The sequence below is a fragment of the Ceratotherium simum genome, chromosome 7, assembly GCF_057802395.1.
Source record: "Ceratotherium simum simum isolate JZ-2026a chromosome 7, ASM5780239v1, whole genome shotgun sequence".
In the NCBI taxonomy this organism is placed as follows: Eukaryota; Metazoa; Chordata; class Mammalia; order Perissodactyla; family Rhinocerotidae; genus Ceratotherium; species Ceratotherium simum.
In genome coordinates, this window is record NC_141906.1 from 45,286,928 (window position 1) to 45,299,844 (window position 12,917).

The window sequence follows — 12,917 nt, forward strand, 5'->3', positions numbered from 1 at the left end:
CAATGGCATATCAACTATTTTGAGGTAAAGTTCCTTAAAACGCAAAACGGCTTTCTGACCATCCTGCATCTGTTCCCCCTGAAAGCAGGACATAAATCTCCCACGTGAAAGGTGCTCTCCCTGCATCCTTATCACCAGAGCTGGGGGACTCAGGGCCAAGAAGCCTGAGTGAACAAATCTTGCTCCTTATGTATCCCACACCCTTGTCCTGTCCTTGTATAAAAGATATATATATTGCCTGCTTTTTCACTCTCCAAGCATCATCTTTCTGATTCTCCCATGTGCATGTAAATAAATTGAATTTTTCTCCTGTTAATCTGGTCTTGCGTCACTTTTACTATTAGTCCAGCCACAAGAACACAAGAAGGGAAGAAGGGTGAATTTCCACTGCCCTGACATGGTGTAAATGAAACAATATCAATAATAACGTCAAATGCAGATGGGCTAAACAACTAAATCAAAAGAAAGAGATTGTCAGGTTGGATAAAAAAGAACAGAATCCAACCATATGATGTCTACAAGAGATACATTTTGGATTCAAAGATACAAATAGGTCAAAAGTAAAGGATTGATAAATATATACCCTATATGAAGTGACAATAAGAAGGCTGGCATGGCTATGCTAATGCTTAACAAAATAGACTTTAAAATTAAAAAAAAAACATGTTCTTAGAGATAAAGTAGGACATTTTACTATGAAAAAGATTCAATCCATCAGAAAATATAATAATTATATATATATATATCCCCTACCAACAGAATCCCAAAATACATGAAGTAAAAGCCAACAGAAATAAAGGAAAAAAGTAGATGTCAATACTAAGAATTGGAGATTGTAATGCTTCTCACCTCCAATAATAGATAGAGCAACTAGTAGAAGGTAAATATAAAAATAGAAGATTTGAAAAACACTATAAATCAACTAGACCTAGAGACATCTATAGAATCCTCCAGCCAACAGCAGAAGAATACATATTCTTCTCAAGCATATGTGCAACATTCTCCAGGACAGACCAAAGTCTAATATGAGGCCATAAAACAAGCCTCAATAAATTAAAAATAATAAAAATCATACAAAGTATATTTACCCACTACAATGCAATAAAATTAGAAATCACTAACAGAAGGAAATTTTGGAAATTAAGAAATATACAGAAATGAACAAACTAACTCCTTAAAAACCAATAGGTCCAAGAAGAACTCACAAGAGAAATTAGAAAATGCTTTGAGATAAATAATTAAAAAAAGACAACGTATCAACAGTGCTTAGAAGGAAATTTATAGCTATAAATGCTATAATAATAGTATAAATCTCAGATCAATAACTTAACTATACACCCTAAAGAAATTGGAAAAAAAAGCAAACTAAACTAAAATTAGGTAAAAAAATAAAAAATAGACATTAGAGTAGAAATAAACAAAATAGAGAATAGAAAAATGGTAGAGAAAATCAATGAAACAAAAAGCTGTTTCTTAAAAAAGATTAACAATATTGACAAATACCATGTAACATCACACTTAATTTTGCTGGGGTGATGAAATGTTCTAAAAATAGAATGTGATAGTTCCACAACTCTGTGAATATACTAAAAACCATTGAGTTGTACACTTTAAATAGGCAAATTGAATGAGATGTGAATGACATCTCAATAAAGGTGCTTTAAAAAAGAGTCACAATGAATTAGGTCATAATATATTACACAAATAAAAATCTGAAATAAGTGCACATGTTGAGACTATTTTTATTGTCCTACAGTCATCAGAATAGAATCTCTCTTACTTCACACTCATTCTGAGAGTATTTCAAATACCAATTATTCCTTTTAAAGAAGTTAGATTCCCTTATTCTTTCTTCAATGATTTAAAGTAATCACTAAATTAAAAATTGCTAAAAAGTAAACACTTTAGGGTGTCTCGGTTTAACTCAGAAATTAGAAAGCAATAGGCAGGGAAACTTCTCTATTTTGTGTACGCATTTCTATCATTAGATATCTGGTTGTAATATTGCTTTAACTCATAAAGTTTAGACACAGGAACATAGTCTTCTTACGATTACTTAAATTGAGAGCCAATAATTTAAATTAAAATGTTTTCTCGAAATCACTTTAAGTGGATTAAGTTGTTCGAAAGTTGTAGAGTCAGGGAAGTATTTATTATAGAAAACAATTTTTTTATATGAGAGGTGAAGTGTGATGCACTGTGCTGATGCTATGCATACTTTGTCCCATGGTCAAGATTGATCTATAATCACTGCAGAACAGTGGTTCATTCAAAGAAGATGTATTTTCTTTTTCAAAATTGTAGATGATGATATTTAATATCTCTTATATAAAACAATGTTCTTCAAATTCATTTTAAATTTTGATTTCAAGAAAACTGCATTTTATTTATATTGACTTGTATGTAGTCTCTAATTAGACAATTAGAACTATGTTTTAAGTGATGTCTAATATATATTGGAAGAAGGCGTACAATAAATTATAAATCAATAAATAACTTTACCTTGGTAGAATTATTTCCACACTTGTGACTAGAGAAAATTGATGTATTTGCTTGAGAAATTCAATCTTGTTTTTCATATTTTTTATCTAGCTTCTAAACTTCTGGAAGATAAGAACTGTGCATTTCTTAATCTCTGTTTATCCTTGAGCCTACCATTGTGTCAGCTAAATAAATATTTTTTAAAAATTAAAAAAGAACCTTCAACAAAGAGAGTTACCCCCAGTGGAATGTGCTACCTTGGATGGTAGTGACCTCCTGTATTCTAGGAGATTCAAGGATGGATAGGTTAGAACTTTGCAAGTGTGTTTTAAGAGAGGAATCATTTACCCAGGGGGACTTCGGGCTACATTAAATCCACGATCCTTTCCAATCCTATGATTCTGTGGATATGGGTGTATTATACTCTTAGAGATATGTTTATGTTTTTAAAATTATTTTCCAATATCCTTCCCAGTGAAAGTGTGCACTATTCCATCAATCAGTAACCTACCTAGGAAATTTAATTAAATATATATGAAAATGCCACTGCTTTTATAAAGAGCACCATATGGTAAAGAAACAAAAGTTAATCAGTTCTTTAATACATAGTTTCAAACATTTTAGAGAGAGAGATTTGGGTAGACTGAGTTTTCCTAATGCAGTTTTAATAACTGTGCTTACAACCATATTTCACCACGCAATGTCTAAATCTAAATATAATGTGTAATTAATTTCATGAAAAGTGTGTTTATTTTTAATTTAAATAATTTGTACTCTGTAATTTTGCCAGGAAACTCAACATGTGTATACTTAAACATGTCAGAGGTGAATAGCTACACATTATATATTCATAAGTATTGCATTCCCGTGTTGGCAACACTAGTATTGTACATAATGTGCCCTGTAGCCCAGAAAGACATTTACATTGTAGTAGGGTTATCAGGAAATTAATGTAGAAAATCTACTGCCAATCAGTGTAGGGGAGTAGAGGAGTGATTATTTTCATAGAATCTTTGCTAAGAAAGTAGGTTCCTTTTCATCAATTTTGAAAACTAAATGCACTCACTATGTTTGAATTGAAAGTAAAGCTCATCACATTTATATGAATAACAAATGCTTGTAGAGTCATTGTTATCATTCATGAAGGAGTGTCAAAGATATTACCTTATTTGAAATTCACAACTGTCTGAGGTTGGTTGGACAACTATTATTGTACCCATTTTTGAGATCAGCATGCTATGGCTTAGAAAGCTGTGTTTTCCTCAAAGTCACACTGCTAATAATTAACAATGCTAGTACATGAACCCAGATTTTCTGTATCATTTGCATGGTGCCTGGTAAAGAGTAGGTCCTTACTGAATATATGGTGAATACATTCATGATTGAAAATTTAACCTTAAGTTGGAGGGCTCTGTCCACTGCACATCCCACTATGTTACAATGACTTTGTACATGAATACTTTTCAGTGGTCTCCTCTTCATTTGAAGAGCTGATGGTTTCAGGTTTTGCTAATCAAGTAACTGAAGTATCTGACTATGAATTCAAACAAGTGGGAATTTCAAATACGTTTACTGCTTCTTAAACTCGTAGGTGATCTTTGTTAAGTGAGGTTGGAGGAGGCTCCTGCAACACTGACTTTTCGGTGTTTCATTAAAAATATGAGACACCAATAATCATATTTTGCTAAATTGTACCCCTCTGTCTTTTTCTGTCTATAACATAGATATTATGAGAAATTCAAGGAAAGGTCAATAGATGTCACTGTGAAAAAGTAAGAGAAAGAATAATTACCACTTGTCAATGCTTGTTAGTGCGAAACCACAATGGCTCACTTTGATGTTTTTTGGGAAACGGTCATTTGGGTCACTTATGTACTGGCATATTAACTTAATTTCTGCCAAATAAGAGAGTCCATACAGAAGCCATGATTTATTTTGGATAGATACAAATCAAAATTTCTTTAATAAAGAGATGCTGGTATGCAATTCTGATACGTGCAATATGATAAGGAGAGTACAGAGGTCAGCCACCCGGAAGGCTGGAAGACACTTCTCTCAGTGCCAAGCTGGGCTGCCTCAGAAAGGTCTGTTGCGGTGGCAGTCATCCAGGCCCCTTGCTCAGGGACATGCTGACTATCTGAGCTGGCCCTGATCCCTGTTTTGCATTTTTTGTCTTTTGAATTCTTCCTGACCTGAATCTTGTCAAAATTGTTTTTCCCAGTGCTGGGGTCAGCTTAGGGCCAGAATGATAGGACTTAAGGCACTATTTGAGTCACTGATTCCAGGCCTAGTGGTGGTGTCAGGGAACTGGCTACAACAGCTAGTGGGTTTCCAGGAACCGCTGGGCGGAGACACAGATCAGGAGACAATGAGAGGTTGTAGTGCCAGGGAGTTCAGGGTCATCAACTGAGAATCGGTACCAGTCCTTGCATCTAAGACCTCTGTGAGGTGATTCTTTCCGCTGGGCTTTGGGCTAAAGCCTCCTTTATGCTCCATTAGCATCCTGTGTTTAATTCTCTGTTGACAGTGCCTCATATGGATAAAGAGGGGTAGGTTTTAGAGTCAGGCAGACCTGGGTTCAATCCAGCTTCACCACTAACCTTGATACTTTGGGCAAATAATTAAATACTCTAATAGAGCCTCATTTTTCTTCCTTAGTAATTAGAAATAATAATATTTTACACAGAATTGTTGAATAAATTAATATAATGCATATAAAGTGTTTAGTAATATACATGCTAATTATGTTTATATATACACAAGTATATTTTTATACAGTGATATAATATACCATATAGGAAATATATCACAAAGAGTAAGTGCACACTATACAATAGCCATTATTGTTGTTATTATTATTATAGAAATTGGAAAAGTGTTCACCAAACCAGTTTCCTTCTTCGCGAAGGCACAGAGGTAGGGTATTTTCCTCCTGTGATAGGGTAAAAATGACCCAGAAATATGTCCACACCCTCATCCCCAGACCCTGTGAAGATGTTACCTTAATTGGTAAAGGGCACTTTGCAGATGTGATTAAGATTCAGTTGGGCCAAGGCACTCACAAGGGTCCTTATAAGAGGAAGGAAGATATTAAAAATCCGTAGTGGAAGACATGACCATGGAAGCAATAGTTTGAAGTGATGTAAGGCAGGGACCACAAGCCAAGGAACACAGGTGACCACTAGAAGCTGAAAATGCTAGGAAATGGTTTCTCCTCTCAGAGTCTTGATTTTGCCCAGTGAAACTCATTTCAGACATCTGACTTCCAGAACTATAAGAGAATAAATTTATATTCTGTAAAGCCACTAAAATTCTGGTAATTTGTTATAGCAGCAATAGGAAACTAATATATCTAGCTAACTTATAAACAAGTATGGCCACACGAGCAAAATCTGACCACAGAATGTAGGTGAAATCAATGTACCTAACAATAGATTTAGCCCATAAAAACTTCACACAATTCTTCACCCTCTTTTGTTCTCAATCCACCAGGTGGAAGCCAAAAATTTAGAGGTGGAGTCCTTCTCCTAGAGGGTAGAGCTGCAAGATGAAAGGAGCCTTAGTCCCTAAATCAACCTGTGGAAAACTAGCTACTAACATCTCACTTTACTGAAATGATTTTTTTGCATATCTTTATCATGAGACAAAACATATTAAGGAAAGGGGGTATATTTTATTCTTGTATCGCTAGCGGTTAACGTTATGCTTCATGCATAGTAAGCACAAACAAGCAGATACATATCATCAAAATCAACAATATTGATTTAAGCTGAACGGAGGAGGTCAGAAATGGAAGACAGCAAGGGCAGATTGGGAAGCAGAGGGCAGAATAGGCACAATTTTTTAAAACACAGGTTGAGAATGAAGTCAGAGTCAGGGGTTAACTCATCATGGATATGGGCCGGTGACCTGTGTTCCATAGGCTCATTTAAATCTAGAGAGCCAGGTCAGTCGTCTACTACACAATGAATTACCATAGTAAAGTGGGATGAGAGGGAAGCCTTATGAATTTGAGACTTCTATTCAAAGTTAGTAAAGGGAATTTCTGTTTGAATATATCATCATTATCAATCTCTTGATCAGAAACCACATAGCTTGGTTAAGTTATTCATTTTTTTACGCACGCTATTTCAGTGCTAGAATAAATAAGACCATGGATACTTTCTGCCCTGGTTCACATGGGAAAGCAATATTAAAAAGTTCTCACTGGAATGAAACAGATTTTTTTTTACAACAATCAAATAAAATAAGGCAACCATCAGCTCAAAGAATTTTGTTGCCCCAAGTAGGGTCCGTGACTCACAGAGAACATTTGCTTTTCCTATTTTCAATCTACCTAAGTCCTCTCTTATTTGAAGAGCGACCCAATTTTTTTTAAACTAAATACTTCTCTGATCTGGAACAAAGTTTTGCTTTTATCAGACAGTTCTCAGGCCTTATAATAGGCAAGATCATTGTCACTGAAGTCCCAAGACATAGTTTTTTTCTCAGTGATGCATAAAAGGATTTTCCTCTCTTCAAATGATAATTAAATTAAAAGCAAGGTTGGGAAGAAGGCTTTGAACTGCTCTGGTGAGAAAGGTCACTGACTGATCAGCAATCTGTTAGCACAGCTGTGTGGAAAAGAGACTTTCCAGCCGTATCATCACAAGTGGGTTCTTCATATCGAGTGAGAAGGCAGTTGGTTTTGTTTTCTTTAAACATTTTGGTAGTGCTACTCAGGAGCCAGAAAACATACAAGCATTTGAAGAGCTTTGTAGAGACTTAGGTGAAACACCAAATTAAACTGTCAAGAAAACCCCCAAGAGGAAAACGCCATACGATCTGCCATCATGAAATAAACTGTGGTGGTGGAGCTGATTTATGTCTTTTCTGTTAAAAGTGTCTTTTGTCATTTTGCTTATCTCCTTGATCTTTGTACCACTAGAGGGGACGGAGTTGCCTGCAGTGTTTATGCTTAGTAAGTATTACTCCTATGAGTTTCATATAGTTGGGTCATTTTTTTTTTTTATATTCAGTGATCTGATATCTTCCAATCTAAAATAGACATCCAATCGGCAATGATCAAAATATTTTAACATTGCTAAAGAAAAGAGAAATGTATACACCATAGATGGCAAGGAATGGGATGTCGGGTAACAGTTGGTTTCAGATGGATGACAATCTAAGTTTAGCTAGTGGCAAGAAGTTTTGCCTGGGTAGCTGGGGAATTGGAATATAGAAGACTTTGCTAAAATTCCTTTATAGGACAAGAATTTTCCCATTGGGCAATTTCATGTTCAAATACGTCTCCAATCACTTCCTTTAAATTTCAATGGGAAAAAGAATGAACTGAACCTAGTGCAGACTGGAAATTGATTTTTTAAATAATTTTCAAATATGGCACATCATGTTATCGTTTGCTTCCTTTAATAAGTGACTCATCAACCCTACTGTAGAAAAAATATAAATGAAGATTTTGTTTATCATAGAGTTCACTATACATTGTAGAAGTTTGATGGCAAGTAAAAATAATAACAATGTTAACATTCATTGAGCGATATCTACGTGCCAATGACTGAATCTGTTTATATCCCTTGAAAAAGAAAAGGCCTTGGGTTGCGGATATCTTAGCAAATATAGCAGCTTTTAGGTGCTTTTCTAAGTACTTTACATTCATTGTTTCATTTAATCCTCACAACAATCTTTAGAGGTAATTATTGTTATTATGGTAATTTTATATGATCTTTAAAAACTAAAGTATAAACTTCACAGATCTGATTTAACAGAAAAGGCCTTCTTTATCATCACCTAGTCTTTTCTAACAGATTTTCCTTACTTTGAATCTAGAGAAGAGATGACAGACTCAGCCCCTTTCTTCCCAGAGCTTTTTATGCAGAATTTTCCACAACTTCTTATGTCAATTAATAAAAAGTTAACCTCCACCAAGTCACAAACCGTAGATCTACTGTTCCATCTCTCAGATAATGGGTGGCTACTTATATTTTAGTAACTAGGAGAGAGTTACTCAAGTGATTCTTAAATGAAGAATTAAATCTTGCTTAAAGTTTCTCTTGATTAAAAAGATTATTATATCTGTTATTGTTGGTTATTTATAAAAAGTGTTCTTGCAATAGAGTGAGAAGATTTTTCCAAATACAACTAAAAGAAGAATCACACAAAATTATATATTTATTTATTTACTTTTATTCATAAAATAAGATCCTATGCAATTGGAACTTTGCAGGAGAAATCCATAGTTAACCCTATTTTTCCAATAATGTATTTGGAGTGAGCAGAATCCCAATGTTTGGGTCTGTCTTTTCTAGTTATTGGCAACCTCTAGAAGAACAGCCCAATAGTTTCACTTCTCCAACTCGAATGCTCCAGCAGAATGAATCAGAATCAAGGGCAAGTCATGGGACTTCCTAAGAGGAGGTCTGATCTGTACTGGATGAATTCCAGGATTTACATAGGGCACTGTCTTATTTGGTGGTAAAGATCACAGGGCACAAGACTATTGTCTCTCTACTTTTGACTCACTCCAGAAATCCAAGCCACTCATCTTTCTTTTCCTTTTATTTTGGCTTTATTTTTTTAGAGCAGTTTTAGGTTTACAACAAAATTGAGAGGGAGGTACAGAGATTTCCCATATGCCCCCTGCCCCTACACATGCATAGCCTTTCACTTTATCAACATCACTAGCCTGAATGGTACATTTTTTACCAAGAATGAACCTCCATTGGCACACCATAATGTCCCAAAGTTTATAGTTTACCTTAGGCTTCACTCTTAGTGTTGTACATTCCATGAGTTTGGATAAATATATAATGACATATATCCATCATTACAATATCATACACAGTATTTTCATTGCCCTAAAAACCTCTGTGCTCTGCCTATCCATCTCTTAGTTTGGGGACAAAATACCACATAATAATAGTTTCCATTTACACGTGGTCGTTGTTCTATGCATATATCATATTTTCTAAATCCTAAAGTATCAATGATTTTAAAATACACTTTCAATTCAAGAATAACTCTTCAGGATAAACAAAATACCACACCAAATGCATCTGTAAATTTTGTTGTTGGTGGTGATTCCTCTGTTTCTGTAAACTAATCAAATAATAATGAGATATAACTAGGTGCCATTTTCTCTCTCTCTTTTTTAATCAAGTATAGCTTGGGGCAGATGTTGATGTTTGAAGAAGAGTCGCTTGAGGGGCTACACTTAGTTATTTACGCATATGGTGAATAGACACACAATCTGGAGGAAATGTTAGAGTGGAACTCTGTGGCTTAATAAAGGCTGCTTTGCCCCTCCCTCCCTGAGGGTCCTTAGCTCTCGACCACTCAGTCCTGGAGCACTTAGTGCCTCATAGTGTAGCCGTGGAGGTCTGCTGGAGAGGAGCTGGTGGCCTGAACAAAGCCCTCTTCTGCAAAGGTCAAAGGAGAATGCATTAAGAGAGAACACTGGTATAGACGTGAAAGGTTCTTCAGTTTTTCAGGAGAGGGCTAGCCATGGCACAGATGTGACTGAGCAAATGAGTGTGAACCACTCAAATAAATGTATGGCTCAGCAGGGTGCCGTTTGGTACCAGAGAAGGCTTCAAGTCGGCCATGGACAAGACTCCAACAGTCTCCACTAGACTAAACTTCAAAAGTGACACTGGGGACACCATGACCAAAGCAACTGGGCTAAAGCCTGCAAGGATATTGAAATTATCATTCTCTATCTTGTAATCATTTCTACTCTGTGTTTGTCAATGAACAGGACCCTTGGATTGATTAAGTCCCAGAAGTCCAGGAGGGGATGGATGTGGTGAGGCAAGCCAAAAACACTTCACAATAAAACCCCACTAATAAGGACATGTAAATATCCAGGAAATGAATTGGAAAAGTGACAGATATGACTCCATTTGTGTATGTTTGCCTCACAAAACTTATGCATACAAAATAATTATTTTCAATATGGCATCATAGTGTAATATATTGGAAGATACATCAAACAATAATTATAGATCAAAATTTAAGCTAAAATTAATCTGGAGATGGTTCTACCAATGTAAATAATACTGAAAAAGTGACAATCAGATAATCACATAACTAAATTCACACATCTATAAACAGTGGCAGCCACAGCCACTGAATCACACCCAAATCTCAGCCTAGTGATCATAGCATTTCTTCAGACATCAAAAATAATAAATAATAATAAGTTAAAAATAGTTCTAAGAATGTTACGTTTTTAATATAAGTCCAAAAATTTTAATGTGTATATAAATCTAAAATATAATGAAATGCATTTCCTTCAATAATCTCACACGAGGGATACTATATCTGCATCAAGATGTAAATATTCAAAAACTCCCATGCACATCATTATATTATCTAAATTCACTGTACTCCATGTAATCTCAAAAAATATTACTTGCCATTGAGATTTATCTTTAATCACTTGGCTGGTTCAAATTTTAGTAGTAATAGCACTCATTTATGAGAGCCTCGTGCCAGACATGATGAGTTGCCTTATAATTTTAACTCTAATCTTTATAGAAATCCTGCAAGGGAGGCATAATCAACATTTTAGAAAATATAGAGTTTATTCATTCATTTATTAATTTATTCATTCAATAAATATGTAATGCTTGCTGGTTATTTGCAGACTTCTCTGGATACTGAGGATTCAACCCCAAACAAAAGAAATAAAAATCCTTAGTGTCATAAACAAATAAATATACAAAATAGAGGCAAGTAGTGATGATCAAATGAAGAACCATCAGCAGAGTTATAGAATAGAGAGTCAGGATGCAGATAAGTTCTATTTTAAATATCATGCTCAAAGAAGGGCTCTCTGAGTGCTTAGTAATATGAAGGATCTAACATAACTATCTTGGGGAAGGGAATTCCAGGTAGAGGGAACGGCAAGGGCAAACGCTCTGAAATGGGAGTGAATTTGATGTGTTCAAGAAGCATCAAAAATGCTAGGTTGTTTGGAAGAGAGTGGTCATGGCAAAAAGAAAAAGATGAGGAAAGAAAGATAGAGCAGAGCCAGATAATGTAGTGTCTTGTAGGATATCGTAAGAAATACAGAATTTTAATTTGAGCCATGGGACAGCTCTCAACTAAGGAATTATATGGAGTTAATTTAATTTTGAGGCTCACTTTGGCTATGGAGTGATAATGGAGATAAATTTTGTGGAGAATACACTGCAAAGGGGGCCCCCGTGAAAGCGAGAAGACCAAGTAAGATGCTATGGTCCAAGTAAAAGAAGATAATGCCTTTGACGAGAATTTCTGGCAATGGAGCTGATGAGAAAAGGTGAAGTTCAGAATAGATTTTGAACATAGATTTGCAGGGCTAAGATAAGAAAGTCAATCATGAGTCCTAATTTGGGGGCCTGAATAAGTGTGTGAATTATAGTAATATGTGTTGATATGCTTAAAACATGGCAAAAGGGAAGAAATAGAGTACTGATGATCAGAAAATTAAGTAACTTGCTGAGGATGACCCAGAACTAGTAGAGTTCGAATTTGGACCAAGCCCAATCTAATTCCAAAGTCTACCCTCTTTGCATTCACTATACTATAGTAACTCCTGAAGGTGTGAAAACTGCCCATGTGTTTCCTCTTCAAAATAAGTGAAAATTCACTGCTGAGTTTAGTTGATTTCCAGGCCTTTGGTAAGTCCACGACACTATTTCTCAACATTGTGAGAGTTCTTAGGGGAAAGCAGAAAGGAGTTGTTGACCCTCTTGAACAACTGACGGTGGAATGCAAATTAGATAGAATTGCATTTAATTGCTAGGAAGATACTGACACCAATAAATAGTGACGCTATTTATAGTTCAGATGCTGTAGGGATCCTGGGAAATAACGTGGAGAACATTTTCAATTATCTTACTTTCTTTGGGTATGCTCTCAAAACACACTTGAAATAGTTCCTTGAGGCTACTATAACAAAACTTATATTTTCTAACCCAGAAACAGTAGGGCAGGTATCAAAAAACAAACAAACAAACAAACAAAACAACTAACTATCACAATCAAAGTAATAGCTTTGTGGCTTAACTGTGTTCCACAGGCTTCTGCTTTAAGGAGCTCCAAAGTGCAGCTGAACGGGAAGCATTTCCCCCTGCTGCTCGTGAGGGTGTTACTGTTGAGAGGATAGACTTAGGTCAGTTCAAATCCTCCTGGAATTTGTTCAGGATTCTTGGCATGAAGGCAATCCTGATGGAACAAAAGTTACCTACTGATATGGCAGCCTTCATCCATTATCCATGAAAGGTGCCATCAGATGCCCTGAGGCTTTAGAGAGAAGTAAAACCATATGTTCACTGCTGCTAGGGTGACTGTACAAAGCCATAGCCCTTGAGCCATACTGATGATGTTAGCTGGATAAAATGATGGCACCATAAGGTCTTTCTTTGTGAATTTTAATAAGTTAAATGTTC